This window comes from Camelus dromedarius, chromosome 3 (genome assembly GCF_036321535.1).
Source record: "Camelus dromedarius isolate mCamDro1 chromosome 3, mCamDro1.pat, whole genome shotgun sequence".
NCBI classification, from domain to species: domain Eukaryota; kingdom Metazoa; phylum Chordata; class Mammalia; order Artiodactyla; family Camelidae; genus Camelus; species Camelus dromedarius.
The window spans coordinates 90,763,418-90,787,884 of NC_087438.1; positions in this window are offsets into that span (position 1 = coordinate 90,763,418).

The following is a 24,467-nucleotide window of genomic DNA, read 5'->3' on the forward strand; positions in this document are numbered from 1 at the left end:
ATTTTATTTACAGTCTTATTTGGGTCTTACATAAACCAGGCAGGGTAAGCATTCATTCAGTCATCCATTCATCCACATTTTTTTAAACATCTTTTTATTGAGTTATAGTCATTTTACAATGTTGTGTCAAATTCCAGTGTAGAGCACAATCTTTCAGTTATACATGAACATACATATATTCATTGTCACATTTTTTTCGCTGTGAGCTACCACAAGATCTTGTATGTATTTCCCTGTGCTGTACAGTATAATCTTGTTTATCTCATTCATCCACACTTATTGCAAGCCTCTTGTGTACCATGCACCATGCTAGGGGCTGATTATTAAAATCTCTAAATTAAAGATGAGGAGAAAGAATCTGAGTGAAATCAAGTAACTTGCTCAAAATTGCACAGGTAGTAAGTGGAGAAACAGAATTCAAATCCAGGCTAGTTCTTTCACATGACCCCTGAGGATTTCCTCTCTTTAGGTGAAAGGCAGTAATTGTTAAGAAATTTAATAAGGACCCCTATTGGCTGGACCAGCTTTCTCCTGAATGATTAAAGCTGAAAGGATATCCCCACACAGTCTGTGTGGGACCAAAGCTGTAGTGCTGGAGACCACGATTACTTCATTTTCCTTCTTTGTTTTCAGTCTCCTTCTACATCACCTCCACTCTCCTGACCTCAGGTACCATGGGCATCTGTGTCTTTAACACCCCTCCACCCCACCCCCAACTTTCCATCATCCATTTCTGCTGCTTTGGCGTGGGCAAGTCAAAGATTCTTCGAGGCAGTGCAGAGTACTTTGTAAACTCAGCTTCTGGGACCCTTCCAACCACGTTATTAACCCCAGACTCTTCTTGCATAGACACCTGTTGTTTCTACTGTCAGTTTGTCTGACTGCTTTGCTAAACAAATTTCCATATCGAAGATCCCACTTAGAACCAAAATAATTTGTAATTTGTTATGCAAATGATTTTAAGTCAAAATGGGTTGTGTTTTTGAATGATCCTGTTATTGACACTTTTTGTCTGTAATTATAATACTTGCTGTGATTTGTGACATGTGTAAAGACATTAGAGAAGCTTTTTCTGCTTATTTTGTAGAAGAAATCATGAGGTATCTTGTTCAGTGTTTTTAAAGTTTTAAATTTAAACTCTTGAGGCATTCACTTAGTTTTGATATTACTTAATAGCTACTTTTTCTAGTTTAAAACCACTTTGCCATGATTTTTTAATACATTATTTATTCAGGATTTACAAGAATGATCTATTTCTTGAGCATATTGAATAAACACAGTAATAAAGTCAGCCCTTAATTTAAAATGGTAACTTTAAGAAATTCCTCTAATGATTTAATGGGAGTTTCTCAACTATCTAGTTTTATTTTAATGGACAAGCTTATCAAGAACAGCTTTGGTAATGTACTTCACAACCAGCTCTTCAATTGTGAACCAAACGAATTTTTTATTGCTTTCAGAAATGAAACTCCATCATGAGATACTTACAGTAGTAAGAGAACAAATGAAAAGTCAGTCTTTTCAAAGTAATGAAGCAGTGCTAGAATAGAGCAGACAGTGCTATAATGAAGGTAAGAAGGTTCCTTAATGTCTCATGTATAGTTATTACAGTTGTTTGTTAAATGTGAGAAAATGCTTATGAGAAAAATCACTGATTTGTAAAGCAGTAAAAAAAAAGACAGGGAAGAGCTTCTGCCTCAGTTAGAAACCTGCTGAAAGTGACACTTTAGGTTATTTTTAATATTTCAGATAAGTTATTTTTCCACTATTTTTCATGTAGAAAAAGAAACAGGCAGGTGGTGAAGAATATAGATTTTCCTTGACTTTGCATATCCCTAGGATCTCTCTGTCATGCTTTTGTTTTCAACTTCTGATCTTATCCTACAAGCAGTGCTTATATTATTGCTAACCCATGTCTTTACCAGTGTGTTAACACATTCTTTTCTTCCCCAAACCACCATCACCACATGCCTCCAACTTCTGACTACTGGTCATAAATATCCTACAATGTCTTCTGAAATATTATCACTGAGACATGATATGAGTGTTTTCTGTTATGTTATTCTAAGAATGTTAAGCCCACGTTGAAAACTATTGTATAAATTTTTTACCATTTAAAGTAAAACATTAGAAGTTTCCGGAATGAACTTCTACCAAAAACCAAAAGGAAAAATATTTAAGCTGTAGTCTATCTATTCCAATATCATGCAGTTCAGATACAAATCTTTCTTCCATTGACATGGCAGAAATGTTGCCTTTCAGTCTCTGAAGAGAGTAAATGGAAATCTAAAAAAGTGAATAGAAAAAAAATTGCAGAAGGTATTTTACTTTCTAAAAGCGTTAAGCTTCTCATTCTTACCTGGATTTCTCAATTTGGAGTATTCTTTATGGGGTTTTGAATTTAATCTGTAGAAGCTTTAAATTTATAAAAAGACATTTGGGGAGAATTTCATGATGTGATTCTTAAAGGAAGAAGAATACAGCTGCTTTTACACATTAGGTTAATCTTTTAGGACAAATGAGCAGAGTTTGGGAAAGAAAGTAGAGGAGAGAGGGTGGTCAGCCCACACCCCACCTCTCACTAGGTATTAACATGACCTTCTCGTGCTGTTGAATTACTTTTTTAAGTTCTTATTTTAAACAGAATGAATATTGAAAATGCTTGCTGAGTAAACTAATGAAATACATGGCATAAGCCATTGAGATGTTTACTTAACTCCAAATGACTTATAAAGGGATTTTTGAGGTGAACAGCCCTTTAGGCAAGCCATATATCACTAAGGTAAAATAAATAAATTTAAAACGTTTACTGTAGATCAACTCTAAATTACTCTCCTATATCCCACCTTTCGCTGTCTTCATAGAAAACTGCAGAAAGGGTACAATGCTGGTGAGGTTGTGTGGAGTCAACAGTTAGTCCCCGATACAGTACACTGAAAAAGACACAAAGTGCACAAGCACGGTTGTACACACACCCAGGCGTGTGTAAAATATGTATTCTCCCATCTAAATATACACAAAATCAGTATCTGTCATATTTTGTACATATATCTAAAGTGCTCGATGCTAGCAGGAGCTCTGCTCGGTTGTTAGGTTGATTTAGACAGCCAGTCTCACAAAAGTGACTGCTCCCTTGGTTAGTTTCTGCAGTTCCCAGGATAATGGTCTCCGTTATTGTTTCTTAGGCCTGACTGCGTATCAAGGGTCTCCAGGGAGACTTCTTCAAATTACAGGATGTTTAGTGTTTGGAGCCTAGGGCTCTGTATATTAAAAAAATATCTCTAGGTGACCTTGATGCACATCATTTTCGGAATGTATTTTATGCCATGTTAACTGCTGCGGCTGATTACATCAAGACTGGTAAGGTTTGGGTGATTCCAGTAGAATCTGAGTGCCCTGTGAGCAGTGATGTTGTCCCCTTCACTGCTGTGTCTTTAGCACCTAGAATGGTACTGATCCAGTGAATGATACTGGTTGAGTGAATCAGTGAATGAATGCATGCCTTAGTTCCTCACTACTTGTCAGAAAATTAGTTTTTCACCTTATAGCCTTAACAGATTTCTTCAAAAGTAAAAAAGTTGTTTTGTATACATTATATAAATAAGTAGCCTCCCATAATAAGAATGACGTCACTTGTGTCCTCTCTAACTCTGTGTTAGTAGCAAGTGAATTTCTCAGCACTGCTACGGTGCACCCCTAAGTACCACTCCCAGTATTCCCAAATTAACAGACAATACAATTTTTTGCAGGCAGATATATCTAAGAATCCCTAGGCATTTACTGGTATCCCTGAGCCAGCTGTGGTCCATCTCACCCCTTGCAATGGAAGAGAACTTGACCACACCACACAAGCCCAGAAAAGTCCACTGCCGATGGCCCAGTGGCTTCTTGCTTGGGAAAGTGTCGCTCTTGCTGTAACTTGGCTGGTGATTTACTCTATAACACATGTTCTCTTCACGTGAGCACAATCCTTTCACATCTTTGTGCCTTTTCCCATGCCATCTCTCCTGCCTGGAATACCATTCTCTTCTTCTTACTCGCTGAACAAACACATCTACTTCTGTTCCTTGGGCCTCCTTCCTCTCAGCTGAGACACAACCACTGGTGCTCTCCGTCAAAACTAATTGCTCTGCCTCCTATTTTCCCACCATGCTTGGCCATGCCAGCCTCTGCTGCATGTCACTTCCCCTATTCATGCTTTAAAGCTTCGGTCTCCATTCTTCTTCCTCCCCTGCCAAGCTTCCCCCCCTTCCTCCTGGGCTCAGAGCATATCTCGCTCATTTCTTGTTGCCTTTGTTTATCCCAGTGCCAGCTTCAGAGCAGACACTCCAGAGATGCTCTTTAAACGTGTGATTACCTATGGGCTGGTTTTTGTTTTTGGTTTTTGTCTATCGAGTATGAGGTTTAGGGAAGTTAGAATAGGAGAGAATGAAGGCTCTATGGCACTCAGAAACTGTGCATTCCGTGGAGAAATCATGAAAAAATGATTGTGTTTTTTCCTCTCAGAACTGAATGGGCTATCTCTTCTGTGATCCTTGCTTCTGTTGGGCCTTAAGTAAGAACCTGCAATCTCTGCCTCTTTGAGGCTTTTAATTAAATTAGCTCTACTGCCTCCAGAAAGGCACACTTCCTGCCTGTCTCCTTTTGTTTTATCTACACATGAATATGAGCAGGCACTACCTGTTGCTATATTCAGTCTCTTCCAATTTTCAATAACAGAAACACACTTTCTTTTCATATTCCTGCCTCCTCTGTAATCTTAACACAGCTCTCTTTATTTTGGCAAGATAATGGATTTTTTTAAGTAACAGCTAATAATAGCAGCTCATTACTGATATGCCCTTCAGCACTTGTGCTGTAAACCATTCTGAGGGTCAGTTTTTTTTTTGTTCACATTGTCAGGGAGATTTCTTTTTGTTCCTTCTGGCCATCAAGACAGGCAGATTTCCTCTACGATGTGCTTTTATGTCCAGTTCACCCCTGGCCTGAGGATACGGCGTATTTTCTTAGTGCACTACTTTAGGTAATTTCTGTGGATGGTTTGAATGCTGGTCTAACTACCTTCTTGGGATGGAGGAGGGAAAAACACGTTAGAACAGATTTTTATATTTCAATGAATTATTTAGACTTAGTGATAATCGTAAAAGGAGCTAGAAAATGGTACAAGGGGGCAGTAAGTTTTGAGAATAAACATACCCTGGCGAAAAATAAATAAATAAATAAAGGTTACGGAAAAGAATTTCCATTTTATGTGGGTCGTGGATACCTTTTATTCGATCCCGCCTCAGTGTTTCTTTTGGTATTTCCATTCGAACGTGGGTTGAACTTGTCATATATGGGACTTGCTATAAATGTTTATTATTCTTCGCTCTTCTCCGGCCTGTCTCCTTTTGGCGCCACTCTCTGATTTTTTTAAATCTTCTCCTTCCCTTTGGTTGATTCTGTTCAGGTTCGTTTCTCAGCCTGTTTCCTTCTCCTCCCAGTTTTCTCCTTCTCACAGACAAACTAGGCAGCATCTTGCTCACAGACTTAATCTTTCCCTCATCATATCTCCAACATTTGTATACTCCTCCTTTCCTTGGTGGAAAAAAACAATTTTTATAGCAATGTTGCTTCTCAATTAAAAAAATATAAGCAACATATGAAGAATGTTGGAATCCTGAAAATAAAAGAAAGATTAAAATCTTGCCGAGTCATAGTTATTTTTAAAATGTAGGATGCTTGATAAAAGCGCAGATCTCTCGGGTTTCAGAGGGTGATGTCAATAGTATTCTCCATGCTATCCCGATGTGACAACAACAAAGATCTAAAGCAAGAGTTGCGAGAAAAGAGTTCATGGAACAGAATCGATTCTTACAGCGAACAGTCGTGTAAACAGAAATGGTTACAGGCTTCTGAAAGGAACTTAAAGGATATAGATCGATGCTGAGAGTCAAAGGAGAAAATACTGGGCCAGTGTCTTTGGTCCCCTTAAGAGCAAATGCATTTCTAAGAGTAAAAAGTGATTAAAAAAAAAACCCTACATTTGTGTGTATAAACATTCACATGCTTTGCAAGTCATCACCTGAATTAACACATTTAATTCTCAGAACCACCCCTGTAAGGCAAATTGTTTTCCTCTCCATTTTTCAGGTGGGGAAAGTGAGGCTTAGACCTGGGATGGTGCAGTGGGTGGGTGGAAGTACCAATACTCAAACACAGTTCTGCCCGACTGAGGTCTGATCTCTTAACCAAAATGCTGTCTCAACCTTAAACCAAAGGTAGAAAAGAAAACAGCCCCATGTGTGATTGTAGTGATTTTTTTATTGCCTTTGTACAGGAAGATACCTTAGATACCATATTCAAACTTAAATAGATCTTAGAGAAAATCTTGTCAATCCTCATTTCTTAGACAAGAAAAATGATTCTCAGAGAATAGAAAGAATTAACTCAAGGATGCCTTTTGCCTTTGTGGGATTAAAACCCCAAATCACTCTGATGGCAAAACCTTCACTCTTCATTAATTTTTTTAATACCTTTGTTGTGGTGTGGTTCCTGTAAAATACACTACACATATTTCAGATATACAATTTGATGATTTTTGATAGATGTATACACCCATGAAACCACCAAAACCTTGGCTCTTTTAAATCCTATTCTCTGTTCCTTCCCACAAATTATCTTCCCCATTGATGTCTCACAACACTAGAAAGTCCACCCCTGAGAATTCTTTGGAATAAAGGTACTTGTATTCAGAAATCCTCCACTAACACATGGATTCGTTGCCCTGAGGGAATGGCACAATGGTTACTGTTTTGCTCTGGGTTTGCAGTTCCAGCAGAAGGCTGCTGCTTTCTTTTCCAGGAGGAAGAGGCAGAGGTATACACTCTGGGCCTATTCAATCCCCTTCACTCCCAGATTTCCTGCCTTGGGGGAGAATACGTATCTCTAGTTGCTCTCTCAGTGAACAGGTTATGTGTTGCAAAATTGCTCTTGAGCATTCAGAACATCATACTTCAGAGCACGGCAGCATCTTAAGTACAGGCATTGCGCTCTTTGGTTTGTTACATTGAGAGGTCCGTTGTTGTTGTTGTTTTCAGTAACTGCACGGGTGAAGGTACAGCCTGCGGGGTCTGACTTCACCACACCGTGGGGAGTGGGAGCGTTCTGTTCAGAGAAAGCCCTTTGAAATGAGTCCACAAAGACGACTTCCCTCCAAGGACACAAGGCCTGTAAGTTGAAGGTGGGCACAGAAAGTTGTGAAACAGGTGACTGTGGCACTTTCCAAACTTTGCTGCACCTCCAGAGTTGTCTTTTTTTTTCTTTCTAACATGACTGAGGATTGCGGCCATGTATTTAATGAAAACCAAGACCATCAGAAGAAAAACTGCTCACTGCAGATCTGAGGCTTTATGTTAGGCTTTTTGGGTAGGCAGGGGCGTTTCCTGAGCAGCGAAATATCTTGACAAACAGTTCTGACATGTTCAAAGGAAACTTTCATCACAATCACGAATACAGGAGGGAGAGTTTACATGATTAAATCTGCATCAAGGATTTCAATTTAGCATTGCATGCTCATTTTTCTTGAACCACTGAGGTAGAATAATTCACGTGGTGAGCAAAGGATTGACTTGAACAATGCTCTCCTTAGGAGCCATGAGCCCTAACACAATTGCAAAAACAATACATATTGACTGTTTGTTGTTTTTTTCTCTTTTGGCAGATTTCAGCAGGGTAAGATTCCTTCATAATAAAAATGTGATTGAATCGTTAACCTCACTCCACTCCACAGATGAACATCAATTATTGTCTGCTACCAGAAAATTGTTATAAAGTCTAAATTACTATAATTTGGCACTCATCTTTCATAGCCATTCTTCAGGGAGAAGAGGGCCACAGACAAGGGGCCTAGGCTTCCTGTGAGATGAGGCAGCGAGGCTCAGGCACTGAGGTCTGTGTTGGTGGCTCTCTTGACAGCCGCCTCTGAGGAGCTATGAAATTATCCTTAACTCTTCCCAATTTAAAGAGGAAAAGCGTCCTTTTAAATATGCACTGTTGTTGTTTTCAGGTCTTTTACATTGGCTAGAGCAGTGTTTTTCAAAGGTTGCTATGTTCTTCTATATTTAGGAGCAGTGGGGTAGGACGGCAGAGGGGAGAATGAGTCTACGAGAAATTACATGTAGACTGTCTTAAGTGTATGTATAACTCTTTCTAATAGTTTAAAATCATTTACTTTACTTTCTTTTATTTTAGGTACATGTGTATAGTTTAGTCTTTATCCTATAGCAGGCATGTTTACAGCAATCAGAGGACTCCATCTGAAAGCAAAGGGTATAAATAACACTTATAAACAAATGTATTATGTGTCTGTGTGTGTTTGTGTGTGATTCAGGTAAAAATGAATAATTTGCCTTTGACAAGTTCCCAGTGTCACTGTAGAGCTTATAGTTTTTTTTTTTTTTCGTTTTATTCCTCTTTGTTTTCCTTCATTTAAAAGAAACAGTTCAATTTCCCCCTTTACAGTGAGTCATTGGCTATAAACTATTACCTTATTCTGAGTTATTGTACATGTTACTTAAATAGCATTAGATTATTTTTTTTAAAAAAAACCTACATATATAATTAAAATACTGCTGCATAATCAAGATTCTGAAGACTTTTATTTCCAACATAAGGGAAACATTGAACAGTCTGAAAATTCTTGGTCTCAAAATCATATAACTATAGCTTTGGGCTCACAGTCCGTGGTTTTAGAAACTTTTTGCACTGCTCTGCTTTCTTTTCATGATCTTTTACCACTTCCTTCTCCATCAAGCTGACCTTTTATTTTAATGTGTTTTCCAGAGGGAACTTAATGTAATAGAGGCGACCTATTGTTGGACATGATTTCAGATGACAACTTTGCATAATTGGTGTGCTTTATGTTGTTACTTAATTGAACAAGAATAGTCAGTTTAATGAGGCATTTTCTACATTATTTCATTTTTATCTGGCACAACCAGCATGACTCATCACCAAGGTTTTAGGTAAACATTAAACTCCGGAGACAGGAGGAAGTTGAAGGAGGTGTGGGTTCTGCTTTTGCCAAGATGATGAAATAACACAAATTTTAGGCTCCATTTTCCAAAATGAATGCTGGAGAAATTATAGAAGCCAAAGAGAACTGTGAATTTAGGAACTAACAGAGGAGAAACACGTACCCCTCCTCTCAGATGGAGGACCATCCGAGAACTAGTTTGTGCAGGATAATTGGGTAGCAGCAGCCTGCTACTAGGAAAGCCAGAAGCAGAAAATGGGAGAACGGAATAGAACAGTGGTTCTCCAATGTCCTAGGCAAATCATTGGCTACTCCCGGATCTACTGCACCAGAAACTTAAGGCAGGGCCCAGCTATCTGTGTTTATACAAGCCACCCAGGGATTCTGATAACATGCTGAAGTTTGAGAAGAGAAGGGTTTTTTTTAAGCCTCAGTTGCCTTTTTCTTGCTTTGCCTTGGAACAGTCATGGCCTGCAAGCTTTACTGCAGACACCTGCCTCTCCCTAGCAGCCGAGAGGATCAGTGCCCTTGCCAGTTCGGGGAGTAGGACAGCAGTGAAGAAAGTCCTGCTTCGGCAAGAAGTTACTAACCTAGGTGTAACTGACCAGCAGTTCTCCAGCATTTATGTCGCTATTTAACTTCTCAGTCTTCAGCCTCTAGAAGAGAGTGAATGTGCCTCTGTGGATTCACCTGAGGCTTTAAAGAAACCCTGATTGGAGAAGCTGCCTGCTGGAGGTCAGCAGAAGGTCCCAGGGATTCTGTGGGGCCTGGGATGCTCTAGCAGGGGGGCTCATCTCTGCCTCTCCCCCTCACCAGGACTGATCCAGTTCAGGTTTACTCCTGTGCCATTCTCCATTAAGCAGACAGAATAGCTAATACCCTCAGGAAAACATGGGTTCAACAGACACAAGAATGAGACCTCTGCAGTGAGTCACCAAGATGGTAACATAGGTGGTTCCTGACTTGGCTCCCCCTCACAAGAACAAACAACTACTCATGAACAAGACATCACTGAGAGAATCCCAGAACACAGAGGTGAGGCTGAAGCACCATCCTGCACCACAGAGACCAAGGAGATTACATTCAAAGGGTAAGAGAAGCCGCTAGGGGCTCACCACACCCTTCCCTGCCCCCCCGCAGGCCAGTGCAGCACCACAGAGAGAGGTTCCCCCTGACCTTCAGGACCTCCAGGGGAAAAGGGGAGCCCAGGGGGACAGCCAGCACCCCCTCAGCATTGTGAGAGCCCCTGTCCTGGTATCACCCCATGGGAATAGCAGGGGACTCTGTGGGGCTCAACCACTGGGAATCTATGATGGAGAATGAGACCTCTGAGAAGGGGTGGATCCAGGATTATGAGACCTGGATTTTAAATCTTATTCTCATACTGCAGTGTGACCTTTTCCATGTCATGATGCAGGATGAATTGGCATAGTGAGCTAAAGGAATATTCCCTGAAGCTATGTTTACACAGGTGCAGCAAGTCCATAATCTGCAGAGTGGCCCGGAGACCCAGGAAAGAGTTGATGTTGCAGTTTGAGTCCGAAGGCTGTCTGCTGACAGAATTCCATTTTCCTATAGGGAGGTCAGTCTTTAGAATAAGACCTTCAACTGATTGGATGAGATCCACCCAAATTATGATCTACTTTCCTCCAAGACTGCTGATTTAAATGTTAATCTCATCTAAAAAATTACCTACATGGAAACCTGTAGAATGATGTTTGACCAAGTACCTGAGAATCATGGCCTAGCCAAGTTGACAAATTAACCATCACAGTGGTGACTCTTGGTCTCCATCTGAGGAGTTCAACTAACTCAGAAGGAAATCAGTGAACCGGGCAGTATATGTAATCTGAAGCAGATATATACTGAAACACAGAGACTCCAGTGATGGGTAATGTTCATCCATAATAGGTTCTTCTCTCTTTCCAGGCAAATAGGAAGGTTGCACTTTTCTAACTCTGATTATGATTATTACTACTTCTTTATGAGTCGAAGTTATGATTTATTACACCTAGGTGAAGCTGTTAATTGCCAATACAAGACTCTCCAGAACTCTTTTCCCCTACTGTGTTGACCAAATGGGTTGCATGCTCCAGACAGGTTAACTACGTAATGATGGATTTCTAAGACACCACATGCTGTTTTTGCCCTGGATCATTGCCGGGACCTGTAGTGGCCTTTGGATAAGTTAATCCACTGAGGTTTGGGGGTTTTTTTTATTACTATATCACAGTCTATTCTAATACATGGACCAATAAATTAAAATAATCATGTTTTATTAAAGAGATAAGGGATGATATTAGCAATATGAAATGCAGCAAGAATCATAAAGAATAACCAAGTAGAAAAATTAGGTATGAAAAATGTATTATTTGAAATATAGAAACTAATACATAAGATGGATAATCTGATGGGTATAGCTGAAGAGAACTGGAAAGTCAGATTGGGAGACCATCCAGAAGTCATTAGGAAGTAATAGAGAAAAAATATAAAAGGAAAGGCTAAAGAGATATGAAGGATTGGAATAGAAGATACAGTGGCGAGTTCAGAAGGGAGGAAAAAAGTAAATATAGAAAGAAATTATTTGAAGAAATAATGGAAGTAAATCTCTCAGAATTTGGTAGGGTATAAATATCAATATATTAAAGAAACCAAGAGAGTTAATATTAAGGTAGAATAGTGACGTTTTGTTCTTATCCCTCTACAGTTTGTTTTTAGTTATTACTCTATGTTTCTAAGGTCTAGAGTTTTTTTATTTTTTTAACAGAATGAATCATATGCCTAGTTCCATACTATTTCTTCAGGTTATGCTCGCTCGCACACTCTCTCTTCCATACACACACACACGCACACACATTTACACACACACAAATAATGAGCCATATTACATTTATTTTCCCATCTGGAGGTTTTTAACCATTACTGAATTGAATTCAGTTCAAGTCCATGTCCCCAAATTTAAAGGTTTTCAGACTGACTTTCTTCTTGTTTCAGTGAATATATTTATTTTCCATTTAATTTTTTAATGCTAATTGAACGAGACATTAAGGAAGCCAAAATGAGCATATGTACCTTTTGGGTAAAAATATTCTAACTAGAGTAGTGGATGTTAGCCAATCACAGGAACTGCTGTGGACATGACTCTCTAATCACTGCAGATAACTGTTAACCACAGATACTGCCTTCATCCCTGTACGACTACTGTAGGGACTACTTTTACTACTACTGTTAAAGTGGATAAAATCTTATAATTTATAATCTATATTTTCATATAAATATAAATAAATGTATGTAAAATCATATTCTTATATGGGGAGAAAAAAATATTACTGCCATTTTATAGATAGGGAAATTGAAGTTCAGAGTGGTTACTTTCCTAAAAGTCCAATGTGAATATAAGACTTGCTGATTTTTTTTTTTAAGACTTGCTGATTTTGAATGTGATTCTCTTTATGATACATCATGCTGGGATTTCATACAAAGAAGTTTGACTGTTTTTACTACTTCTGCACCTTTCAAGCCAAACTCAGTCTTTAACATTCAATTTTTAGTTTAAACCTGCGTGTCTGTGACCACATGGGTGAGCACAGGCACTAACACACATCCACACAAATTCACAGTGAACCTTCTGCCTGAATACATACTCAGGAGATGAAGAGAACACCTAATTTTCCCTAATACTTGATTATTTCTCCTCATAATGAAGACTGTAATTTACCAAGTGACTTTATATGTTAATCACTATATACATTAAATAATTCTATACTCCTAATCCTGTATTAGAAAGTATCTGCATTCTAGATTTGAGGCTCAATGAGATTAAACGCATTAAATTGCTTATTTAAAGTCACAAGGCTAGTAAGGAGCAGAGCCAGAATTTAAACCCATACTGTTTTCCAGTTCTTTTGTGTTTAATAACTTGGCCCTGCAACTTGCTGAACAGAAATATAAAAGTTCAGGGATTAATCTGTGAATGAGTTCAGAAACAATATACTCAAAAGGTGAGATACGGAGGAGTCTATGCAGGGCTGTTTCCTAATATTGGCACTTCTAGGTTAAGCCTATGAAGGGAGGCCCATGGAAGGAGGGAGTTGTGGAAGGGGCCCTTGTAACCCCTGGCAAAGACTTGGAGCCATTCATGTAGGGAACTTCAGGAGCTGCGTACCTGGACTGTCATGACGGGAGGTGGAGGGGGCAGACATCAGGCTGCATGTTCCTTTGGCCCCATGGACTCCTTGCCTTGTAGAGACAGATACAGCCACAGAAGGGCCAGAGTGAGACCTGGCTCCAGTTTCTAGGGTAATAGTGGTACATGGTAAATAATTTAACTGCCAAATTTTCACTAAATAGGAGGAAATGAAATTCCTTATACTATATGAAAAGGCAACTAAATAGGACCTAGAATATTTTAACTTAAAGAAATCTGTTTTTGGAAATTAGACAATCAGAGATTGAATTTTCATTGTATACAAATAATCACTAAGACAAATTACCCTCACTAGTAATGAAAGAAATATAGATTTAAAGCAGTAATAATGTTCATGATCTATTTTAAAGTAAGATTAAGCTAAATGCTACTGAGATAGAAGTGAGGCTATCACTCAAATATAAAACTAATGGGAGAATTATCTGTCATAAGTCTTTTGGAAAATAATTTGGGAATTTGAACAAAATGTCTGAAAATGTCCCTATTATTTGGCCCAATAATTTCACTTGTGGATTCTAGCCTAAGAAAATAATCTGAAATGCCTAAAATCATAATATAAGTACATTTCTACATCATAGTATTATATATAATAACTTAAAATGGAAGGAGCCTAATTAATTATTAGGAAGTAGATACATAAGCTTTAGTAAGTATATCTAATTGACTGTTATGTACTATTAAAATAGGACTTCAAAAAGTTTTTAATAACGTAAGGGAATATTTGTATTCTAAATTTAAATTTCAAAAGCAATGGTAGCTCATTTGTGTGCACAATATTATGTCTACTCCATAAAGATATTTACAGATAAAAGACTAGAAGCAGTTATACTAAAATCATAAATAAATAGGATAATAATTAAAATAAATCCCATAGTAGGTGGTCAGTGAAGCAGTTGAGGATCATTAAGTCTGTGTTTCCCACTGTTAGGTCTCCGTGAAATAAAGAACATGTTGAGATTTTGATTTTGTAAACAACAAAAAAATGGTGTTGGGAAAACTGGACAGCAGCACGTAAAACAGTGAACCTAGAACACTCCCTTACACCATACACAAAAATCAACTCAAGATGGATCAAAGACTTAAACATAAGACAAGATACAATAAACCTCCTAGAGGAAAATATAGGCAAAACATTATCTGACACACATCTCAAAAATGTTCTCCTAGAAGAAATAAAAGCAAGAATAAACAAATGGGACCTAATGAAACTTACAAGCTTCTGCACAGCAAAGGAAACCAGAAGTAAAACAAAAAGACAACCTACGAAATGGGAAAAAATTTTTGCAAATGAAACCAACAAAGGCTTGATCTCCAGAATATATAAGCAGCTCATACGACTCAATAAGAAAAAAATAAACAACCCAATCCAAAAATGGGCAGAAGACCTAAACAAGCAATTCTCCAAGGAAGACATACAAATGATCAAAAGGCACATGAAAAAATGCTCAGTATCCCTAATTATCAGAGAAATGCAAATCAAAACTACAATGAGGTATCACCTCACACCAGTCAGAATGGCCAGCATTCAAAAATCCACAAATGACAAATGCTGGAGAGGCTGGAGAAAAGGGAACCCTCCTTCACTGCTGGTGGGAATGCAGTTTGGTGCAGCCACTGTGGAAAACAGTATGGAGATTCCTCAAAAAAGACTAGGAATAGACTTTCCATATGACCCAGGAATCCCACTCCTGGGCATATATCCAGAAGGAACCCTACTTCAGGATGACACCTGCACCCCAATGCTCATAGCAGCATTATTTACAATAGCCAAGACATGGAAACAGCCTGAATGTCCATCATCAGATGACTGGATAAAGAAGAAGTGGTATATTTATACAATGGAATACTACTCAGCCATAAAAACCGACAAGATAACACCATTTGCAGTAACATGGATGCTCCTGGAGACTGTCATTCTAAGTGAGGTAAGCCAGAAAGAGAAAGAAAAATACCGTATGAGATTGCTCATATGTGGAATCTAAAAAAAAGAAAAAAAAACAAAGCATAAATATAGAACAGAAATAGACTCACAGACATAGAATATAAACTTGTGGTTGCCAAGGGGGTGGGGGGTGGGAAGAGATAGACTGGGATTTCAAAATTGTAGAATAGATAAACAAGACTATACTGTATAGCACAGGGAAATATATGCAGGATCTTGTGGTAGTTCACAGAGAAAAAAATGTGACAATGAATGTGTATATGTCCCTGTATGACTGAAAAATTGTGCTGAACACTGGAATTTGACACAACATTGTAAAATGATTATAAATCAATAAAAAATGTTTAAAAAATGGGTTTACTGTTAAATATTTAAGCCACTTTAATCAATGAGGATAATTTTCCATTGATTTAAATAGAATGATGTATGAGAAATTAATGGAAATGAATTGATAATTTTTATTGCCTATTTTGCCTACCACTTAGAAAAAGAATCTCATGATTGTTGTCATAGACAGGCCACACTTTATTTTTATTCCTATTATATCAACATTAAGACAATTTGTGAAAATCCATCTTCTTTGAGTGCCAAAATATTATTTAAAATTTTGAGAAAAGCTGCTGTTTTTAGTACTATTTTCATTATTTTCTTCAACAAATCTTTATCGAGCACACGTGATATTCCAGGGATTATTCGGTACCTGTAATATAACAGTATACAAACAGAAATGGTCTACATATTTTGGAATTCTTTAGAATTAATGTACCAAATGTAAATATTCCTATTAAGCTCTGAGCTTAATTATTCTTCAGAAATGTTTGAGAGTGTCCTGTTTTGTAAGAACAGAAAATTACCAAATGAAACCCCCTGGGCATCATGGAGGTTTTGGTTGCCTTACTCCAGCCGTGTTGTTTAAATGTCCACAGATAGGGCTTCAGAGAGATCGCTCGTGATGGTGATTGAACTTGCTACAGAAAAAGACGGAAAACTTAGATTTGTTGCAGTTTGTAAGTGACCTTCATTGTGATCTTTTTTAGCCTATTTGAGTTCCTCCATAAATCAAATCTGAAAGAGTGGTAATTTCTCAATGAGTCCCTTCTTAAAATTCAATGTAATCTCTTTGTGGCAAAGACTGAATGATTGCAAATATATTCTTCACTACATTCAAAAGCACTAAGAAGCTGAGACAATTAGGGCATCAAAAACAGAAATACTTAACATTCATTTACATAATATGTGTTACTCCATCTAGCAGTGAAGAAGAGAACAGCCCCAACTTTTATTTTTTAATTTTTAAAAGAAATATTTTATCAAATGATGAAAACATACTTACAGTTTTTTTCTAGTATTAACATATTCTGAACAAGTAGTTATAAATGAAATACTGGTTGACTCCAGAGGAGACCCACAGATTTTTTTTTTCCAGCACCATGGAACAATAGATTAAATTCAGATTTTTGACAGTTTGTTGGTAAATACATATACTTAGGAAAAGTACATCGTGCAGCTGTGTTTGCAGAGGTATACTGCTTGTCAGTTAAAATCAGATGTTATTTAGAAAAGAATCTCTACATTATGAAATTTAAAGGGTGTCGTAAGATAAAAGTTTATTTTGAAATAGAAGTAAGCCTCATCATTGAAGTGTCTCTGTGAGCTCACCGACCATATTGACAAAAAATAAATTAAAAAAAAAAAAAAAACCCTATGCTTTTTCCCTATTGAACTGACTTCATAAAGTACCATGAAGGAATAGTTTTTGTGACTGGTATCTCATAACAATTACTTGGTAAAGAGTCGTAACACTTTATGAACAAGTAGATGGCACAGCATGAAAAAATACCCATTTTACACACACACACAGCTTAGTGGTGAACACATTTTATTAATTGAAGTTCTACTTGAACTGACATTTTTAAACTTTGGTATTCATCCAACTTTACCTTTTTCATCTCTTTTTTTAAGGTATAAAACTTTTATCTGCTTTTTAAAATGAGATCCTTTTAAAAAACATTGCTAGCAGTCAGTTTTCATCAATCAAATTCTGTATTTTTTATCAGTTGTCTCCTAAAAAAAATTGGTGTCTTGGGTTATATTTAGTTCCTCTAGGAAATGTGATCACTTAACGGAATTTTAAAGAGTATGAAACAATTTGTTATGAGCTTCATCCATGGTAGGCACTGACTGCAAATAAGATACTTTTATGAAAAGTCCATTTTCTTCCAATACATGATGGTAGACTGAATTATTACTCCAACTCTTCACCCCTACTCCCACTGCTGCCAGTTCCCAAGAGGACTGTGTCTTCCTTTGCCACATTCATTACCCTGCAGTGTCCCCTCCCACAGTAGTTGGAGTATATTTTCTTATCCCAGTGATGCTGGGATTGACCATGTAACTTGTGTTGGCCGATGGAAGCACTGAAAAGGCATCAGGTTTCTACTTGTCCTCTTGTGCCTCAGGCATCACCATGTGATAGACATCCTTTACCTAGTTGTCCTGGGAAAAGAGTAGGAGTGAAGCAGAGCCATCCCAGTTGACATACAGGACTGTGAGAACAAATGACTTGTTTTAAGCTGCTGAATTTTAGGTATTTTGTTACACACTGTTCTTGTGGCCATATGTAACTGATACACTCGTGACCACCCTCCCTAACAAGCACCACTGAAGGAATTTCTGCAGTGTGTTTTCACTTTTGGTAGGTGCTTCAAGTGACCCCCTTCCACAAAGTATGAAAGAAAGTAGCTTTTAGAAGACAGGAGACCTGTGTTCTGGCCTTTTCTTGGCTAACAAGTCACATGATCTTCAGTAAATCCCTTAATCTTTCTGTGCTTCACTTGTAAAGATAGTAATACTTTGATACCTAAAGGCTGAGGCCTTAGATTTTTTGATATCTAGATCCAGATTTTGTGACTTAAATACACAGTTTTATGAAATGAAGCCGTATCATTCGTTAAGGACAGTCCAAGTCCATTACTTGTTACAGCTGCACAACAAGTTAGTGTCTTTGAACTGCAGGGGTCCTGAAACAGGAATTGGGAGACTTGGGAGGTCAAGGGAGGAACACCCCCTGGGTAAGGGCCAAGGGCAGACACTGAACTAAGATTTGGGGAACCAAGATGAACAAAACACTTTGGTGTTTATAATAGGATCTGAGATCAGAAGAATTAGCAGGAGGAGATACAGTTTTATGAACCTTGCATCTGACCCTTTTCTAAGTCTATATGCTTTCTTAAACTCTTCCTGTCTCAGAAGAATATGGGTGTCTTTTGACAAGAATATTATGTAGCAAAACATCATCATTATAGTGACATAGCTGATTCCAGATTCACTTGCTCTTTTTTGTCTTTTTGATTATGGTTCCTGATAAGAAATGTGCACATGACACATGTGTTCAGGTCAAACAAGCTTAATTATTTTGTCAGCTCCCATCACCCCTTGCTCCAAAGGTCAGATACCAAAGGCTCTTCGCTGAAGGAAAAGATTTACCCATCTTCCCAGGCTGGTGTAACACAGACGTACGCTTACAGATGATGTTTTTCTATATATTTATTCATCCACCATTACATTTTGAGACGAGGAATTGCCACACAGTCAGGGAGACTGGGGAATAGAGGCTTTTAGCTGGGTGGCAAACTGCCCAGATGAAAATGAGCAGAAAGGGAGAATGGGGATTGGGAAGCAATTAACCATTTCTGCCACAGTGATGAATCTCTGTGTTTTGCTCCTGAATTTATGGCACTATAAAAAGCTTGCTTTTTGCTGACCTGAATTCCCATTTACTCAACATGTTTATTCTTTCAGATTGCAGCAGTTCATGTGGGAACACACCCTAAGGTGCTATGTACTTATCCAGCATAGGTACATCTTGCCACACTGGGTATCTATAAGAGTTGCCTCATCAAAACAGTCATGTAGGTTTAGGGTTTTAAAAGTCTGTCTGTAGCACACTGCAGACATTTAGCTATGTGGTTTTATTTAAGATCATCTGCATACTGCTAGGAACAAAAGGAGGTGACCTATGGTCATTTAATAAATAGGCATTATGAATGCTAAAGGCTGCCATGTATGTTGGCAGATCATAAGCCAATGAACTGCTGAGTTTCTAACTAAATTCTGGAATAATTTTACAGTTGGACCCACCATAGACAATTTTGAAGAACTGTTTTTTTCCCCTAATTGCTTGGAGACTTCTACAAAAGAATCCTAAGATGTTACACCTTTCACACATTCTCTGGGTTAGTCTTGTGAAGTTAATGGCTTGGGACAGAAATGTCAAATTACAAGCAGTGAAGTTATTATAGGAATAAGCTCTAGGGAACTCTCAACATAGGACAGAGTTAGAAAAGTTTTCAGGACACCATGAAGCACAGCCTTGGGAAAGAAGATACCATATAACAATGCTGAAAATCAGTAGCAGACTGGATTTCACAGTTGCTCTATACACATGGAGATGGGCTGAGCCCTGCTAACGGAAATGTGACTCTTGTTCTAGATCAATGGAGTTGCCCTGAGCAACAGTTGTAAATTAATTAATACTATCTTACATTTATTAGAGTTCTTTCACATACATCAGTTCTGGTTCTGTATTGTTATTTACAGATCACAGATAAGGAAATCAAGGTTCCTTGCCTTTGCCAAGATCATAAAGACACCAACCAGCTACCTTGGAGACATCTTACCGAAAAGGAATCAGCCTGCCTGTTCCCAGAGAGCCTATTGAAAGCACCAGGTACCAGAGACCCAGTCCCTTGTTTAGTTAAGTTTTATTAGCCTGTATCTTTTATGACCCTGAACCCCAATTTTTATCTCTCTTGTTTTTGGTTCTCTGCACTGAATTTCAGTGATAACTCAGTCCGTTGCCCCCATGGACTGTGGTGCTGGACCTTCTCTCTTGCTTCCCAGCCCAGTCTCAGTGAGCACCAAGCTTTGGACCTTTTGTATCTGTTACAGCGTTGGCTACAAAATAATTAAGTGAAATAGCTAAGTACTAACCCAAGTCACACACACCAAACCTGGTGTTTTTGCTGATTTATCATACTTTTCCAAGTCAACAATATGATTGTCATTACTATTATGAACAAAAGTGTGACTTAAAACAGATTTTGATTCACAGATAAAGGCAAATAATTATGCATTTACATGTAATTTAACTTTAACGTCATGCCATTGCATTTTAAGTCTTATAGTCTTTTTCTTCTTCAAAGTAATATTTTAAATGTTTTTGAAATCAAGTTGTGATCAGAGCCAAAGACTGCATTCACTTAATCATTCATGTAGTTACTGATCACAATTTTTTTTAGTCAATTGCAAGAAATAAAGGCTATCTTGTATACTATTGTATAGATGTTCATGATTAATTCTATCAGTTTCCTATTATTGAATATGTAGATTGTTTTCTTCTCTTTTAACTGTAAATAATGCTGTACTGGTATATCTGTAAGATAAATTCCTACAACTTGAACTGCTGGTTCAGAGGGCATATGCATTTGTATTTTTTAAAGGAATGTATTTTATTTTATTCTGAGATGGGACATAAATTCTTCTTTTATTCTTGTTTGTGCTATAAATAATAAATGAATTCAAAAGGAAAACAAAAGGGTAATAGTGAAAATATTACCAGTTCTATCTTTTTTTGATAAGCAACCACTGTTACCAGCTCCCTGAATATCCTTACAGAGATAATGTATGTGAACACAAATATGTATGTATATTAGGAATTAGAAAATTCCTCTTTTTTGGGAATATTTATGTTTTCTTCTGTACTGTACTTGTGAGAGCCCAAAGGGTCTTGCTAAGACGCTCATTGAAAGAGAAATCCTCAGGCTCTTATGTCACCCTTCATGTTAGGAGGGCACTTCAGTATTGTTTCATCATTCAGTGTCTGACATACATCATAATTATGGGAGATCCTACCTCTAAAAGTTGTGTTTCTATTGATCTTCACTGTATCTGTCTATTCACTCTGGAGGGAAGGAAGGCCGGGCTAGAGGGAGCTACACTGCCCTTGTCCACAGTTCTTAAAACATTATCCAGTCCAGACTGTTCTCTATGCCAGAGACTATACCATATCACAAAGTCTGCCTTTCCTTTCTCCCATAGTAAGAATTTAAACTGGGTGCATGATTGCAGAGCTAGGAACTATGTTTCGTAAGCTCTCTTCTGGTGGGTGTGATCATGTGACTGAGTTACCACTTATGGTGTCAGAGTGGAAGTGGGGCATGTAAGCTACTACTTTAATTGTTTACTCTGCATTTCTGTTCATTCTTTCTCCACAAACTGGCACATAGATACATCCTCAAGCTTTGAATATGTGGAATAGTCCAATGATGTGGTGAGCAGCAAGACAGAAGGAACTTGGGTCTCTGCATGATTGTGTGAAGCACAGATGTCCCACCCATCTTTGTTGCTCAACTTGGGTGGTTACGTGGGAGAGAAATAAATGTGTGCCTTCTTTAAGCCACTGTCTTTACAGAGTTTGTTACAGAGCTCATCCTGTACCTTGACTAGTTCAGCTCCATGCCTGGTTATCAGCAGGCAGCCTAGGGTTCCTTTGTCTTCTGCTGTGTCCCATGTAAATGTCTCATTTTGGTGGAGCACAAAATAATTCTACTGTTTTTGTGCGTGCATGTTTGAAAATACCTTTATTTGGCCCTTCTACTAGATGGATAGTTTGATTAGGCATGTAATTCTAGTTGGGAAATAATTTCCCTTCAGAGTTTAGAAGTTACTGCCATTTTCTTTGTTATTCTAGGAGAAGTTTATTTTGATTTATAATTTTTCTCTCTTTATTGAGGGTTTTAATATCCCCTTTATTTTGGTAAGGGTATGAAATTTCTCAGCATGAAATTTCTCAGTATGAAATTTTAGTGTGCATCTATTTCCATCCGCTGTGTTTGGCATTCAGTGGGCCCTCTCAGTGTGACCTTTAATCCTTACAGAATTGCCTTGAATTATTTGATGGGTGATTTTCTCCTGTTTTCTCAGTTCTTTCCTTTGTAACTGCTGTTTGGTTGTTTTGTTTGTTTATTTGTTTGTTTGTTTGTTTTTGGATGTTGAACCTCTTAGTTGCTCCTGTTTTTTTTCTTTTCCTCTTTTCACCTCTTTGTCTTTTTGCTCTGTTCTCTATGAGACTTCCTCAAATTAACCTTCCAACCCATCTGTTAATGTATTTCATTTCTGCCATGAAGTTTTTAATTTCCAAGATCTACTTTTCTGTTCTTTGTATGCTATTCCTTTCTTATTATTCCCTGACATGACCGTGGACGCCATCCCTATATTTGGGAGGATGTCAATAATAGTTGCTTTCCTTTTGTTTTCTTTTTTTATCCTTATTGATTATGCTTGTTTTGATTGCTGTCTTCCTGTTAGTTTTCCTTAGATATTTGTAGATCCTTTCTTATCTGCTTACAGAATAAGAATTTCAAAGCTGATTGAATGCTCTGAGTTGGGGAATGTGGCTTGCAGATTTATAGTTTCACAGTGGGGTGGTCTTGACAGATCATTAGCTGCCAACCTCAGATTTCAGTTTTTTAATACATTTCTTCTTGGGCTGATCTGGTGTCCCAGAGAAGGGTCTCCTAGCCCCCAGCCTAGAGATTTGGCTGTCAGAATTCTGGGAAGTGATGAGAGGATGGGGGTGGGGCTGGTGGTTCCAGCATTCAACAATCACTATTTATTCTCTACTTAGTGTCCCTGTTTTTGTTAAGTTTCCCAGGCCCACAACTGTGCTAAGTATGCCTAGCCCAGAGATTCTCCTTTTAAAACTTTTCTGAAGAATAATCTTTCATATTTCTTTTGGGGTAGGGGAGGTACACTTACTCTATGGGCTGGAGTATAGAAGGACATCAAGAATTTTGAAAGATTCCTAGACAACTTTTACCATATTCTCTTTATTTTATTCTTTCCCCACCTAGTGTTCCCTTCACTCCTGTTTCCAGAAATAGCAGAAACCCCTGGCATTGCCAGCGTCTGAGCCTTTTGAGAACTCTTTAGTATAAAGTCAGATTGTTTCTAACTGCTCTGCAGACTTAGGAGATGGCTATAGAAGATCTACTTAATCAGTGGCCATTTTCCTATATGATTTTTTGTTTAAAAAATCAGTAGCTATTTTCCTGTCATTTTTGAGAGAGTATATGTTTTTGGTTTGTTTTAGGTTTTGTTTTGTTTTGTTTTAAGATCTCATTTGATTCTACTTCAAGTAGCAATGAATTTAGATGTGTTTTTTCAATCTACCATTTTAATCTGGAGCTCTGATGAGTGCTTTTATTAGTCATTTACTTTTCTCTTAGACTAGCAGAGAAGGTTTAAAATGATTTACCTTCCCTTACATACATTCTTCTATGAAGAAAAAAAACGAAATTTTATTATGAAAACTGATGGAGAGTATTAAGAAATAGTTATATTCTCTTATTCAGGGAATTAATTTAGGCCCAGAAGAATGCAGTGAATGGGAATGATAAAATCTTAATGAATCTCCAACAATTTTCAGAAACTACTGTTTCATATTCCATTTATTTAAAAGGACAGAACTTGTGCCAAACATGTACTTGGGATAAAATATGAAACTAAAACGCTGACAGCAATCACCAAAAACAGAAACTCATTCACAGAAAAATGATATAAAAGAAGTTAATCAGAGGGATCAAAACTCAGAAAATGGATTTGTTTGCAGGCAGTAGTACATCTGCAGGTGACAAAATTGTAACAAGGTCTAAAGATACTGAAAATTCTCTGTTCGTTACTAATTGGCCTTGTGCCAGTATATATCCAAGTGAAAGAGAACCTAATCTATTTATTTTACTACTTTTGTCTAAATTTTGCGTCTACATTAGTATTGGCCCCAAAGTGCTTCTCTTTTTAAATTTCATGTTGAATTCACTAAATCACTAACCAATGGAAATAAACATTCCATATCCCCTTGCAGCTTTGAAATGAGAGGTTTCCATGGCATTCAGAATTATCTGGCTCTGTGAAACCCATTAAAAAGCCTGAGAGATAGAGAGGCTGTAATTTTAATCACTCAGGTCCAATATAATCAGCTGTCCAACTACTCGTCAGTTCAAACTGCAGCTTTACTCCACTGCCTCCTTGCTTCTGAGGTGCCTCTCTGAGGATCAGTCACATCTGCCAGGGCAGAGAGGGAGGATGAATGAACTAGATTCTGGTTTGCAAGCCAACTGTCCTGCACAGAATGAGATCATTTCTAACAGAGGAGCTGGTGGGGCCTCTGACATATACAGGGTGTTAGCTGTTGGCATATTTGAGGTGGGCTCTGGGGGCGTGTCTCTGCACAGAGAAACCTT